This window comes from Ambystoma mexicanum, chromosome 2q, assembly GCF_040938575.1.
Source record: "Ambystoma mexicanum isolate Mex_15411 chromosome 2q, UKY_AmexF1_1, whole genome shotgun sequence".
Classification (NCBI taxonomy): Eukaryota; Metazoa; Chordata; class Amphibia; order Caudata; family Ambystomatidae; genus Ambystoma; species Ambystoma mexicanum.
This window is the reverse complement of record NC_090924.1, coordinates 1,005,541,428-1,005,553,971: the sequence shown is the minus strand read 5'-3', so window position 1 is coordinate 1,005,553,971 and position 12,544 is coordinate 1,005,541,428. Positions and strand designations below refer to the sequence as shown.

The 12,544-nt window shown below is 51.7% G+C and overlaps 1 protein-coding gene across 1 annotated transcript in view; it reads left to right on the top strand.

Annotated features, from left to right (window-relative positions):
* NUP42 (nucleoporin 42) overlaps positions 1-12,544 on the top strand; it is a 528,594-nt gene that overhangs the window by 58,325 nt on the left and 457,725 nt on the right. The gene's annotated exons all lie outside the window — the stretch shown is intronic.

Sequence of the window (12,544 nt, the reverse complement as noted above, 5' to 3'; positions counted from 1 at the left end):
AAAATCTTTAAGAAGGTAGTTGATGATCAACATCTTGCATACATCGAGCAACTCTCTCCCCTCGGATTTCCAATCCGGGTTGCATGCCAAATGCATCCCTGAAACTGCCACCATCCAGGTGGTTGATTCCCTTGAGATTATAAAGAGGACCCGTGCCTGCAAGTCCTCCTGGAACCCTCAGCTGCAATCGACATGGTCGACCATCTCACACTACTCCTCCTCCTTGCACACAGGATGGGCTTCTCTGGCACTGTTCTGAAATGGTTCACAACCTACCAATCTAGCAGACACCAGGCTGTCCAGAGGGACTCCCTCCAGTCCAAATGCCACCTTGTCGCCTATGAAGTCACTCCTGGTTACATTCTCCACCAGCTCCTCTTTAACATCTACATGGAACTGCTGTGCTCACTTCTAAATGACCACAACATATCAATACGCCAGTATGCAGATGATGGTTTTATGTAAAGGTCAAGAGCCCACAGGATATCGCTCTCCTTCCTCATGACTTGAAACCACTTGGGTATGGATGACAAGTGCCTACTTAATGCCACCAAGAACAAATTAATTCTGCAACCCCCTCAAAGGCGGGTGGATGAAATGCACTTGGATGGTTTCAACCCTCCCCTTTACTCCGCAAAATTCCTAGGCTGCTTTGTGGATTGCAATCTATCTACTCCACAAGATCAAGCCCCTCCTCCCGTCCCAAGACTTTTGAACGGTGTTGCAGGCCCTAGTGAAGGTGCATATCGATGGGGCTTAACCACTTTACCCCCCCCCCCTCACAGCAGAGCCCCCCTCAAATCAACCGACCTTATAGAACATTTTGACCACATCAACCCCACCATGCGCAAATTAATCTGGCTCCCTATCCTGGCCTCAAAGCCACAAGCCTACCCTACAAGACGACCACTGTAGTAGGTCCGCCGGCCTTGCCTGATAGCCACACTAAGCATTTGGTGGCACACTGTCCTTTTGCAGTAAGGCCATCTGCAGGCAAGAAACTAGGCTGGCTAGCAAGGAGAAAACGTGGAAACAGTCCTTCTCCTGTAAAGCTCTGGTCTTCTGGAGCTCCACCCCATTGGCAAACTAGACTGCTCAAAATGTCCTTCAGTTTTGGGAAAAACGGAAGACCTGGCTCTTCCAACACCTTTTTGTGTAGCCTAGATTTTGGCTATCTTTATATTGTACTGTGAACATTATTATTATTATTGTTGTTTCTCAGTACCAGTGTTTTGCTTTGACCTGTACAGTGATCTGTTTCTCCTGAGCTAGATGAGTGCTATAAACATGTATAGTAATAATAGCAGGGTGCAAAATTTGCACTAGCCATCGGCTAGTGATATTTGACTCTTGGTGAGCACGAAATTATGTGCTGTGTGTATGTATCATTGAGGTAACGAGTGACTTTATGGCTGGCTGGTAGCTTGCATCATGAATTTCTGCCCCCTGATAAGAAAACCTGCCTCTTCTTTCTGAACTTTCAAACACCAGTGTTCCAACTTTGCTGGCTCTGGGGATGCAAACGTGTCTAATCTGGGATCGCTAAACCTCTGGCATACTTTCTTAAAGTTTCCCTTGACAATACACCTCTTGAGAGCTGGGAAGCGCCCTGCTTTGTCTCTGGTTCCACGTTCGCCACCACAAATGTGAACTGTCGCCAGGGACCTCGTCTCCCTGCTCTCCTATCGCTAGCTAGAATCCTGCGGCTCTGGTCGCCAGTGCCTGTGTACCAGGCACCAGGAACACTCCTATGACTCCATATTGTTCCCTTGCCAATGTCCAACTCACCTCCCACCCCCCAGGCTCCTGGAAATAATTGCCTCGAGGCACAATGACTTGTCCAACGGAAGGAACACCTGCCCCTGCCTAGTGCAAAATTGGGCTTCTATGAATGTCGAATCCTGGACGGGAGATAAATGTGACTTCTCCCAATTTATCAGAAACCCACATTATGCCAAAGCCTGACATATTTGCTGGAGGTGTACCTCTGCTGTTCCCTCTCAGAGAGGCTTTGATTAACCAATTATCTAAATATGGAAATATAAATCCCCTGCAACTGTAGATGAGCTACCAGTGGGCCCCCAACTCTCTAAACACCCTGGGTGCTGTTTTAGACCAAATGACAGCACTGACTGATATGCTTATGGCACATTTGAGAAATTTCTGGTGACTAAATTTGACTTGGATATTGTAGTTAGCATCCAGCAGGACTATTCATGCCATCTGGGCTCCCATTAACACCAGGGGAATTATTCTCTGTAATGTCTCCATCTTGAATCCCCACCACCTTCACAAAAACGTTCAGGACCTTGAGATCCCAGCTTAGTTTGAACTTGCCGGATGGTTTTGGAACTTGAAAGATTATGGAATAGAATCATGCTTTTTCTGTTCCATGGGCACTCTTGTAGGTACCTTCATAGCTACATTTATGGATATTCTTTTGACCCTGCTTCTTGATGTAGGGTCATGATGCTGATTGATTCAACTGGAGGCAATTAGAAATCGGTTTGCTAGCCCCATTGCATCATCTGAATAGCCCTGCTGCCCGCTGACCACTTTTCCCAGGTCTTGTGCTGGGGTCTTACATCCACTGGCCCTTTATAGTTCAGGAATTCTGATTCTTGTGGTGAGACTTTAGTTGTTAGTGCTGTGGCTGAAAACTCCAAGTCGCATGCCTCGCTTTCACCTTATTTAGAAAAGTATGGTACTGATTTTTTTTTTTTTTAAATATTTTATTGATTTTATATTTTAGAAAAACAAACAACACACAACACAATACAACTGTTAATTATTTACAGAAACACAAAAGAAAATACGAAAAAAAACTCCCCCCACCCCCAACAAGCCAGAGCCGGCTCCCTTGTATCCTCAGTCGGGGCACTGTCAGGTGGAACATTGTCCGTAGGCTCATCTTCCGAATTCTCAGATTCGTCCAAGCCCTGTTGTGGGTTGGTCATAGAGGCCACCAATTGTCGCCAGGCCAGCAAGGGCCCTATCTCCTCCTCGCCCCCTCTAGTGACCGCTTCAAACCATACCACGGATTCAGCCTCCGCCCACCTCATAAGGTCCTCCCACCATAGTTCCACCCTCGGCCTGCTAGCCGATTTCCAGTTCATGGCAATCCTGCGTTTGGCCAGAACATATGCCAGGTCCCTCAGCTTGCTCAGGTGCCTAGAGTGTCTGGGCCTGGGGAAGATCCCAAGCATACACGACCAGGCAGATCCCACTTCCAACACCACTCCCTCACCTGCGAGCTTCATCTTAACCTCCTCCCAAAATCTATACACTTCCGGGCAGGCCCAAAACATGTGTAGCAACCCAGCGTCCATCTCCCCACACCTGGGGCATTTTTGAGTGATCGAGCCTCCGAACCGTGCGATCTTCTGGGGAGTCAGGTAGGCCCTGTGAGTAATGTAGAACTGGAGTTGTTGGAGCCGTGCATTTCGGGACACCTTTTTATGATACCCCAGGACCCTCTTCCACTGGCCCTCCGTCATGAGTCCACCCATCTCCTCCTCCCATTCATGCCTGAGTTGGGGCAACTCTTTCCCAGCCTTCGTTCTGAGGAGTTCGTATATCCGTGATATTTCATGCCCGCCCTCTGAGACATCATACATAGTTTCGAGGGTGGCATCGGGATCATCTGCCAGTGCTGTCACCGGCCATCTCTCTCTTACTCGTTGCACTAGCCTGGCATAGGTGATGTACTGGCCTCTGTGCACCCCCGTCCCATCCTGCAACTTTTGGAAGTCCAACGCCTCCCCCTCCCGCCATATGTCCCCGAGCGTGGCCAGGCCCACCGGCTCCCAGTGCCTATGGACAGACTGAAACAGTTGGGAGTCGTTTTCGCACAGGGCCACCAGCGGGACCTGCCAAGATGGCGGTTCTGGCTCTCCCATCAGTTTCCACGTTCTGTGCCAGACCTCCCATCCCAACCTCAATAGCCGCCCTCTTCTCATCAGTTTATTCCTTTGTAGCCACACCACCTCTCTCAGGAAGTATGGGGCCGCATCCTCCCGCAGCAACCTAGATTCCGCCGAATCTTCATCAGACAACCACCTGGCCACATACAACAGCTGCCCCGCCAGATAATATAATTCGAAGTTGGGCAAGCCTATACCCCCCTTCTCGTACGGGTTCTGGAGCTTCCACAGGGCCACCCTATTTCTGGAGTTACCCCACACGAAGCCCCTACACATACTATGAAGTCGTACAAATAGGCTCTTGGGGATCAAATGCGGGACGTTCACGAAGAAATGCAGGAGTCTGGGAAGGACCACCATTTTCAGCAAAGCCGCCCTCCCCATCATGGACAGGGGCAATCTGGACCAGAATGTCATGCTACTCCTGACCCCCTCTATGGCTCTCTCTGTGTTATGCTTGTGTACCGCTTCAATCCGGTGGTAAATATTTACCCCCAGGTACTTAAACGTGTCGGTCCGCCATGGTATTGGCAACACAGGCAGCCTCTCCAGCGGGACGTCCCTGTACCCGCCCAGAGGGAACAGGCTAGATTTCCTGGGGTTCACTGATATGCCCGAGAGGACAGCATAATGATCCAGTACTTCCAGTACGTACTGCAGGTTCTCCTCCGGGCAGCGTAAGTAAAGCAGCATGTCGTCCGCATAGAGAGATATTAAGTGGCTGCCGCTGGCGGTATTAATGCCCACCTCTCCGTATTGTTGCCGCAGGCATATCGCCAGCGGCTCCAGCGCGAGTATATATAACATGGGTGACCAAGGGCATCCCTGCCTGGTCCCCCTGCTGAGTTTCCAGGCATCCGAGACTGTGGCCCCAGTCTTGACCCTTGCCACCGGGCTGCTATATAACAACTGGACCCATCTGATATACCCAGGGCCCACGCCATATCCCTGTAGGGCCGCTTTCAGCCAAGGCCATCTCACTGAATCAAAGGCCTTGACCGCATCCAGCGACACTACCGCCATCTCGCCCGTGTCATCCTTAGTATGGTCGATAACATGGTGCAGCCTCCTATGGTTATCGCTGATATTCCTGCCTGGGACATATCCCGTTTGATCCGGGTGGATCAGCTTGCCAATCACTTTCTTCAACCTGTTGGCCAGCACCGCCGTGAGTATTTTGCTGTCCTGGTTTAGCATGGACAGAGGTCTATAAGATCCACACTCAACAGCCGGCTTGCCTGGTTTCAGCAATGGGACAATCATGGCCTCACGGAGGGACAGCGGGAGTTCTCCCTGTTCGTATGCCTCGTTAAACAAGGCCAGCAGTGGCTGGAGCAGCTCCTGCATGTACACCTTGTAAAACTCACTAGGCAGTCCATCCGCTCCAGGTGCCTTACACGTGGGGAGGCCCCGGATCACCACCTCCAGCTCATCTGAAGTGATAGGGGCGTCCAGTTCCTCCCGCTCCTGGTCGTCTAGGGTGGGCAGGCCAATGTCTTCAGGATGTCCTGGCTCCTGTCCTCCCCAGTGTCCTCATACAAACGTTTGTAGAACCTGAGTAATTCCTCGTTCACCCCATCCTGAGTGCTGCGAAGACAACCGTCTTCACCACGGATCTCATGAATAACCACTCGGGGGGACTCGCTCTTGTACAGCCAGGCCAGCAGTCTGCCTGGCTTGTCGCCTCCCGAGTGCAGCCGCTCGGTGTATTTCCTATGGTTCAATCTACATAGTCGATCCCAAAGAGCGCTGCACGCCACCTGAAGGTCCCTCATCCTAGTCTTGTCTACCTGAGTGGCGTTCTCGAGACGAGCCAGGCTCTCCAGTTCCCTTTCGGTGTCCTGAAGCTCCCTCCCGATACCCCCTTGAAGTCCCTTGGATTTAGAGATGGCCACTCCGCGCACCACTACCTTAAAGGCCTCCCACAGAGTTCCCGCAGAACGCACGCTACCCGTGTTTATCTCAAAATATTCCCCGATGGCAACCCTCAGGTCTTCCCGGAATCCCTCATCCTGCAGTGCCTCCGACCGGAGCCTCCATGTGGGGACCCGAGGCCTAGGGGGTTGGTGTCGCCACTCTACCACCAGGGGCGAATGGTCCGACAATACTCGAGCCTTGTATTCCGCCCCCACTATTTCGCCCGCTATCTCGGCGGTTCCAAACACATAATCCAATCTCGTATATGAATCGTATGGCGCCGCATAGTGCGAATACTGCCTCTCTGTGGGGTGGAGTTTCCTCCACACATCTACCAGTCCCAGGTCTCCTAGCAATGTCCCAAGCGCCTTGGCCGCCGGCGACATTTTCCCTTTGGTATCAGCGAACCGGTCGATTTTGGGATCTAAGACGCAATTGAAGTCCCCACCCCACACCATCGCACCCCCTACCAAGGGGCCAAGTTTGCCATAGAGGGATCTAAAGTAGGCTGCAGTATCATGATTGGGGGCATACAGGTTGAGGATGTGTACTTCCCTGTTCTCCAGGAGTCCTGTTATCGCCACCATTCTACCCTCCGGGTCCACTATCGAGTCAAGCACCCGGAACGGCACGTGCAGCGCCACCCAGGTGATGACCCCTCTAGCATACGCCGAGTACGTGGCACCCACCACCTTGCCCTTCCACTTCCTCTTGACCACCTCCAATTTCTCCCTGGTGAGGTGCGTCTCTTGTAGCAGGGCTATGTCTATCCGCATCCTCTTCAGGTATAGCATTACCTTGTTCCGCTTGATGTAACTATTGAGGCCTCGGACATTCCAGGTAACTATGCGAAGACTATCCGATGTCATCGGTTTGGTCTGGTCTGTATTCAGCCCCGCCCTCCCCACAATACCCCCTTGGTCTAACACTCCGCCGGCTCTTCCGCCCTTGATCCCCATCCCCCCTCCCTGTTTCCCAACTACACACCACAGCAAACAACCCCTCCCATCCCAACAAAAGCCCGGCTCCATCCTTGGATCTCAGGCCCACCCGCGTCTGGTTTTATCCCGTATTCAAGGAGTAGGACCCCGCGGGGCGTCGCCGATCTAACAGCGACCTAACTAACTAGATATGTTACTACTGGGGACAAAGGAAGCCTCTTGGAGCTCCCAACCAAGTAGCCACGGGTAGGCACGCCCAATGGGCCAACCAGTCAGCACCACATCATACGCATCATATACCGTATAAATGACTATATTCAAGTCCCAATGTCTCGGCCCCATTGCCCTAGGCGACCCAGCCATAAGCTACTTATCTTCCGTAGTCTCTGCCTGGATGCTCGATTCTTGAGGACTGCCCAGCGCGTCTAGCCAGTCCATCGCTTCAGTTGGTGTTTCAAAGAACAGGGATCTGCTTCTGTAGAAAACTTTCAATTTGGCCGGGTAGAGTAGCATGTAGCGATGGCCAGCTTCACGAAGTCTCCTTTTCACCGCCCCGAAGTGCATCCGACTCCGCTGTACTTGTACCGTGTAGTCAGGGTAGGCCGTGATCTTGGCCGATCCTCTGTCAATCGTTCCCCCTTTTCGAAAGAATTCAAGAATCTTTTTGCGATCTCGGTAGTTCAGAATTTTCGCGATCACCGGCCGCGGGGGGGCCCCAGGAGGCGGCCTCCTGGTTAGGGCCCTATGCGCTCTCTCGACTGCAAACCCCTGGGTCAGTACCCCGCCGGTAATCTCCTGCAAAAACATGGATTCCACAAATTCCGTGGGGTCTGGCCCTTCCGTTCCTTCAGGTAGGCCCACGATGCGAATATTGTTGCGCCTGGCACGTCCCTCCGCCTGCTCCGCTCTGTCCTCCAGGTTGCCCACCCGTTGCACAAGGGCGTGTAGTTCCTTTTTATGAGCAGCGCAGTCTGCCGTGTTCGTGGCCGTCTCCTTCTCGATGGTCCCCGTGCGCTCCGAGATCACCCTCACATCCAGTCTAAGCAGATTCACCTCGTCCTGGACGGCACCGATCTTGAGGTTTAAGCCTTCCTGTAGCTCTTTCATGGCGAGGCCCAACTTGGTCTCCCATGACACTTTTAAGTCCGCAATCGCCGCCAGCACCTCCTGTATCGTGCCCGGTGACTCCGCGGCCGTCACGGGGGTCTCTTTGTTCTTGCCTCCTTCCGCCCCTGAGGGGGACTTGGCGTAAGCCTCCATCGTGGGCTGTTTGGCCTTGGGTTTCACACCTCTCGTGGTCATGTTGTTGTATGAGTCGGGCAGGGGCCCGTCCCGCCAGGCACCGAGGGGGAGTCACGCCACACAATGCTCAAAGCCTGGCCCACCACACCATGGGGCATCCAACATGCCCGGAGCACCCCAACCACCGGGCCCACGGTCCCGTCGTCACAGCTACATCCGTTCGGCTCTCCAGCTCGCTGGGCCACCGTGCGTCCTAGGCGGCGCTCACGTGTTTTAGTCTCCAAGCAAAGGGACCCAAGGGTCCTGCACTCGTGATCGCGACCCTGACTTCACGATCCTCGGTGTTCGCAGCGTGTCACCGCCATTTTGTCTTGTCCGCCTGCTCAGGGCTCGTCCCAGTCAATCACATTTATTTCGGTTTCTAGGCCTTCCAGACATCACAAACTTTCACCGGGTGTAGTGGTGGCATTCACACACCTGGACATCGATTTCCAGCGTCGGCCGGTCCCCGTGGACGTACCCCTCCATCAGGATCAAAACAGGATCAGCGGAGCTCCTCCAGAGTGCGACCCCTTACATGGCCGTCCAAGCCACGCCCCCAAGTATGGTACTGATTTATTGTCCCCCGATGATCTGTGCTTTGTTGAGGACGATCTGTTCTGTTGTTCTTTCCTAGCTTTTCTGCATGCCTGTCCGCTCAGCATACCTCATGCACTTTGCCTTCTAGAACAGGTGTAAAACTGTCAAGCTGCAGGTTACTAGGCAGGCATGCAAAGTTACTGGCCCCCTCAGTTATCCACATACACACAGCACACACACACAACGCACCATTTGTTGGTAGCCAATCCCCAGTGGTGATTGAGGCCTGCTATCAAGTCAGTTGGCCATGAGCCTTAAAAGTACATCCTAACACATGCATAATCAATAATGCAAGTGTATATATACCCTTCCATAGTGCAGTAAGGTCAGTTACTTCGATCCAAGGCCTGGCTAGTGGCCAGAAGGCTCAGAACCCAACTAAGTTCTCCCCAACCCGGCCAGGGATACATGTTTGACTGTTCCGGTCGATGAGATTGCCCAAAGTCTTTGTCTTTTTCCCCAACGGCACTGCATTGGCGCCAGTGAGCACGGAATAGTGTGGCCTAGTTTCAGAGGGTAAACATTGTTATGCACAAAATTAGATCTGATTTCAATCATGCTGTTTTACTGGGGGGGGGGGGGGCATTTCCTGTCAAAACCCAATATGCTGTTTGCCATTGCCACTCTCTGCTCCCTAAACTCAATCCGAATGAGGTTAAAGGCACTCGCCCCCTGGTAGTGCAGGCGGGTACAGTTTGAAATGTCCTCAAGGGTTACGAATAGGCACCCATGTACAGAACAGAACTAGTGGGTGCATTTTTTGGTAAGCGCTTACCTGGTTTTCACATGGTCGGGGGCCAACTTGGGGGCATTGTGCAAGAATACCCCCTCCCCCACAGCCACCTCTCACCTTGTTGTTTATCATACCCTGCACATGCTGTGATGTGCAGACCATGGGGCGAGTACCATAGGGGACGCAGTTGGGTGCCACATGGCCTGCCCTGCTAGCTGGTTTGCTAACTGTGGGTTTAGCACCAGAAGCTTGATCTACCTTCCGGCTACAGAACAGCAGGGGGATTTGCGCAGCATAGTTCAGTGATGTAGGGATGGGGGCAAGGGCGTCCGAGTGGATTTGAGAGGCCCCCTCGTCCAGCGACCCACTATTGGTGCCTGTGCTCTCTAAGTTATCTGCTGGGCCCGGCCATGTTGGTGCTAATCATATTTGAAGGGTTCTGGGGGTCTACCACCTCCGAAAGTTTCAGGGCCCCAAGGACATTGTCCGGTTGATGGCTCCCCGTGAGTCCTCCCCTCCCCCTTCTGCGAGTTTCAAGGAGAGCCAGGAGTAGCCAGCTCAGTCAGACCAACAGTGCTACATTTATGCCCACTGACCACTGGTACCCCTTTGGCAGCTGGGTGCAGGGTGTGCACAACGGCTAAACTAGTGGGGTTAGGTTGACCACTCTGTGTACTTAAGCAGCCTTCTCCTGTTTTCAAATCTGTGCCCAAGGGGCTTGCAACATTGATAGTGCACAGTTTAGCTTCCACATCATTGTCCACATTTTCCATTAGTGCATCAGGGCTATTTGGGTCCGGAGGCAGTGCCCACATTGGGAGTTCAGAATGAAGTCGCTGCATAGTTGGGATCACGTCCTCTCCATTGTCTCTAATGTGGCTTTTCCTGGCCAATGATTCCCCACCTGTGACCAATTTAATAATGCACTGTTCTCAAGGTTCTGTGTTGTGCTGGCCCTCCTTGACTGAAGTTCATCTTGACCCTTGCCGGATCTAATAGAAGGAATCTCAGGAGGGTCAGAGCGGGCCTGCTCTAAGGTATCCTGGATCAATTTGTCAGTCAAATGGGATTTTCAGTGCATTAGCCCTTTTATCACACTGAGGGTTACCAATCGCTTAGATGATATGGCGTCTACCCAAGATCTCTGCTCCCAATTCCTTTGCTGCCCCCCCCCCCCCCCTTACTCAATGTTATGGAAGGTCTGAGAGCAGGTCAAACTGCTTCTGCATATCACAGTATTGGTGCACAATCTGCTTTGTCTTCATAGCCTTTGAAAGTGTTTGGAACCCTAACAACACTGTTTCTGCTGTGTACAAGATATATAGATAGATATAGATGCTTAATAAGCTGTAGTATAAGATCTTTTAAGGGGTTTGCCTGTTTTCCCTAATGAGTCTTCAACTGCTGCCTCCTCCCTGGGCATACATCCGGGTTCGAAATTGAGGGGAGCTGGGAGCCATTTAGCTCATGCTTCTAGCATGGTAGAGCCTGGTTAGCTTGAAACCAGCAGCTACCAGGAGCTATGTTTGGCTCCTGGGGCTAATTTTCTTTTTTTTTTTTAACTTTATTTAACTTGCACAAGGGTACAACATTGCAAGGCAAGCATATTTATTGGCTGAATTATGATCAGAAATGGTAGAGCAGAAAACATCTGTTGACCCTGACATTTGTGTGTTTTTTTCATATCAGTTACTTCATCCTCTTCCTCCACATTTTGACACAATAAGTATTGTCGGAAACCACCCCACATGTCTCTTTGGCGATGTGTTGAAGGCACCAAGCCAGCATACAATTCCTCCCTGTCATTTGCCCAGATCATACCACAAAGCCAGTTGTCATATGTAGGGGCTTCCTTGCCTTTCCGCCTCATTACAATAGCCCTTTTTACCAACACCAGGTCAAGATTAACCAATTTGCGCTTCAATAGGTTCAGTCTATTCACATATCCCAATATGCATGTCGTTGGTTCGCACATCATGGGCTGACGCACCTTATTTTGATAATGCCCAGCATACCCACAGCATATGTTTTATATCTGCATCCAACATTTCACATCTGGGACACTTCCCTTCCGAAGTGGGGTACATCCTCTTGAAGCGGGCCGGGGTAAAATGTGTTCTATTTAAGACCTTGAAATGTATCTGTCTGTACCTGGAGTTTAATGATATCTGCATATTTGCAGCCAATGTGTGTCCGTGAAAGTGACTTCTAAATCCCTCTCCCAGTCGCACCTAATGTTCAGTGTTTGCACTCCCCAGGACGTCTGCGCAAGTTTATGCAACACCGAGGCTGACTTTTTCATTGCGTCTTAAGTCAGTACGTAATTAAGACACAGGTATGAAGCCACTTCACGTGGGTAGTCGGACCACACTGATGCCACAGCTGTGCGAATCCGGCAAAACTGGAGTTTCTGAAGTTGCGTGTCCCCCCCACCTGCATCTTAATCATGTCCCATGACACAAATGACCCCCTCATGAAACAAATCACCTAGGTTCAATATGCCCGCCCCACGCCAATGTATTGCCAGTAATTTGACTTTTGCTGGGCCTTGGAAAGGCGTGCCCCAGATTGGCATGGCACAGTCATATAATTCAGTATTCTTGGGGCGCTTGACTAGCTTATTCCATGCTTCTTGTGTGACTGTCACTTGATCCAGCGGATTGGTGTTAGTGTCCCCATGGCCAGCCTGCGCATCAGAGTTGCCGGTGCCACTCATTGCCTTTTCAAGCTGATATATTATGCGAGCGGTCCCCCCTCAACCCAATAAACTGCATAATATGCCTGGGCAGCAGGGTAGTACAGCTCGAAGTCCGGTGCTGATAACCCTCCTAACTCATACAGTAGTGTGAGACGCCTCCAACTAACCCTTACGTGACCCTTCCATACAAATGAAGAGCACAGGTGAGGAGCAGGTGCAAGTGGATCTAGGTGACCTGGCCCAAGCCCTGCCCATCTGGTGCCTTCCTGCCTGCTTCTCTTTTCCCCCACTTAGCAAGCCCCGTCCACTTGGTTCCTTCCTGGTTTCCGCTCTTTTTCCCTACTTAAGGAGCCCTCCCGCCTTTTCCTTTGCAGATGGGGAGCAGGTGCAAGTGGATTTAGGTCACCTGGCCCAAGCACCAGCCACCACCTTAGCCCTGCCTCTTCCTTCC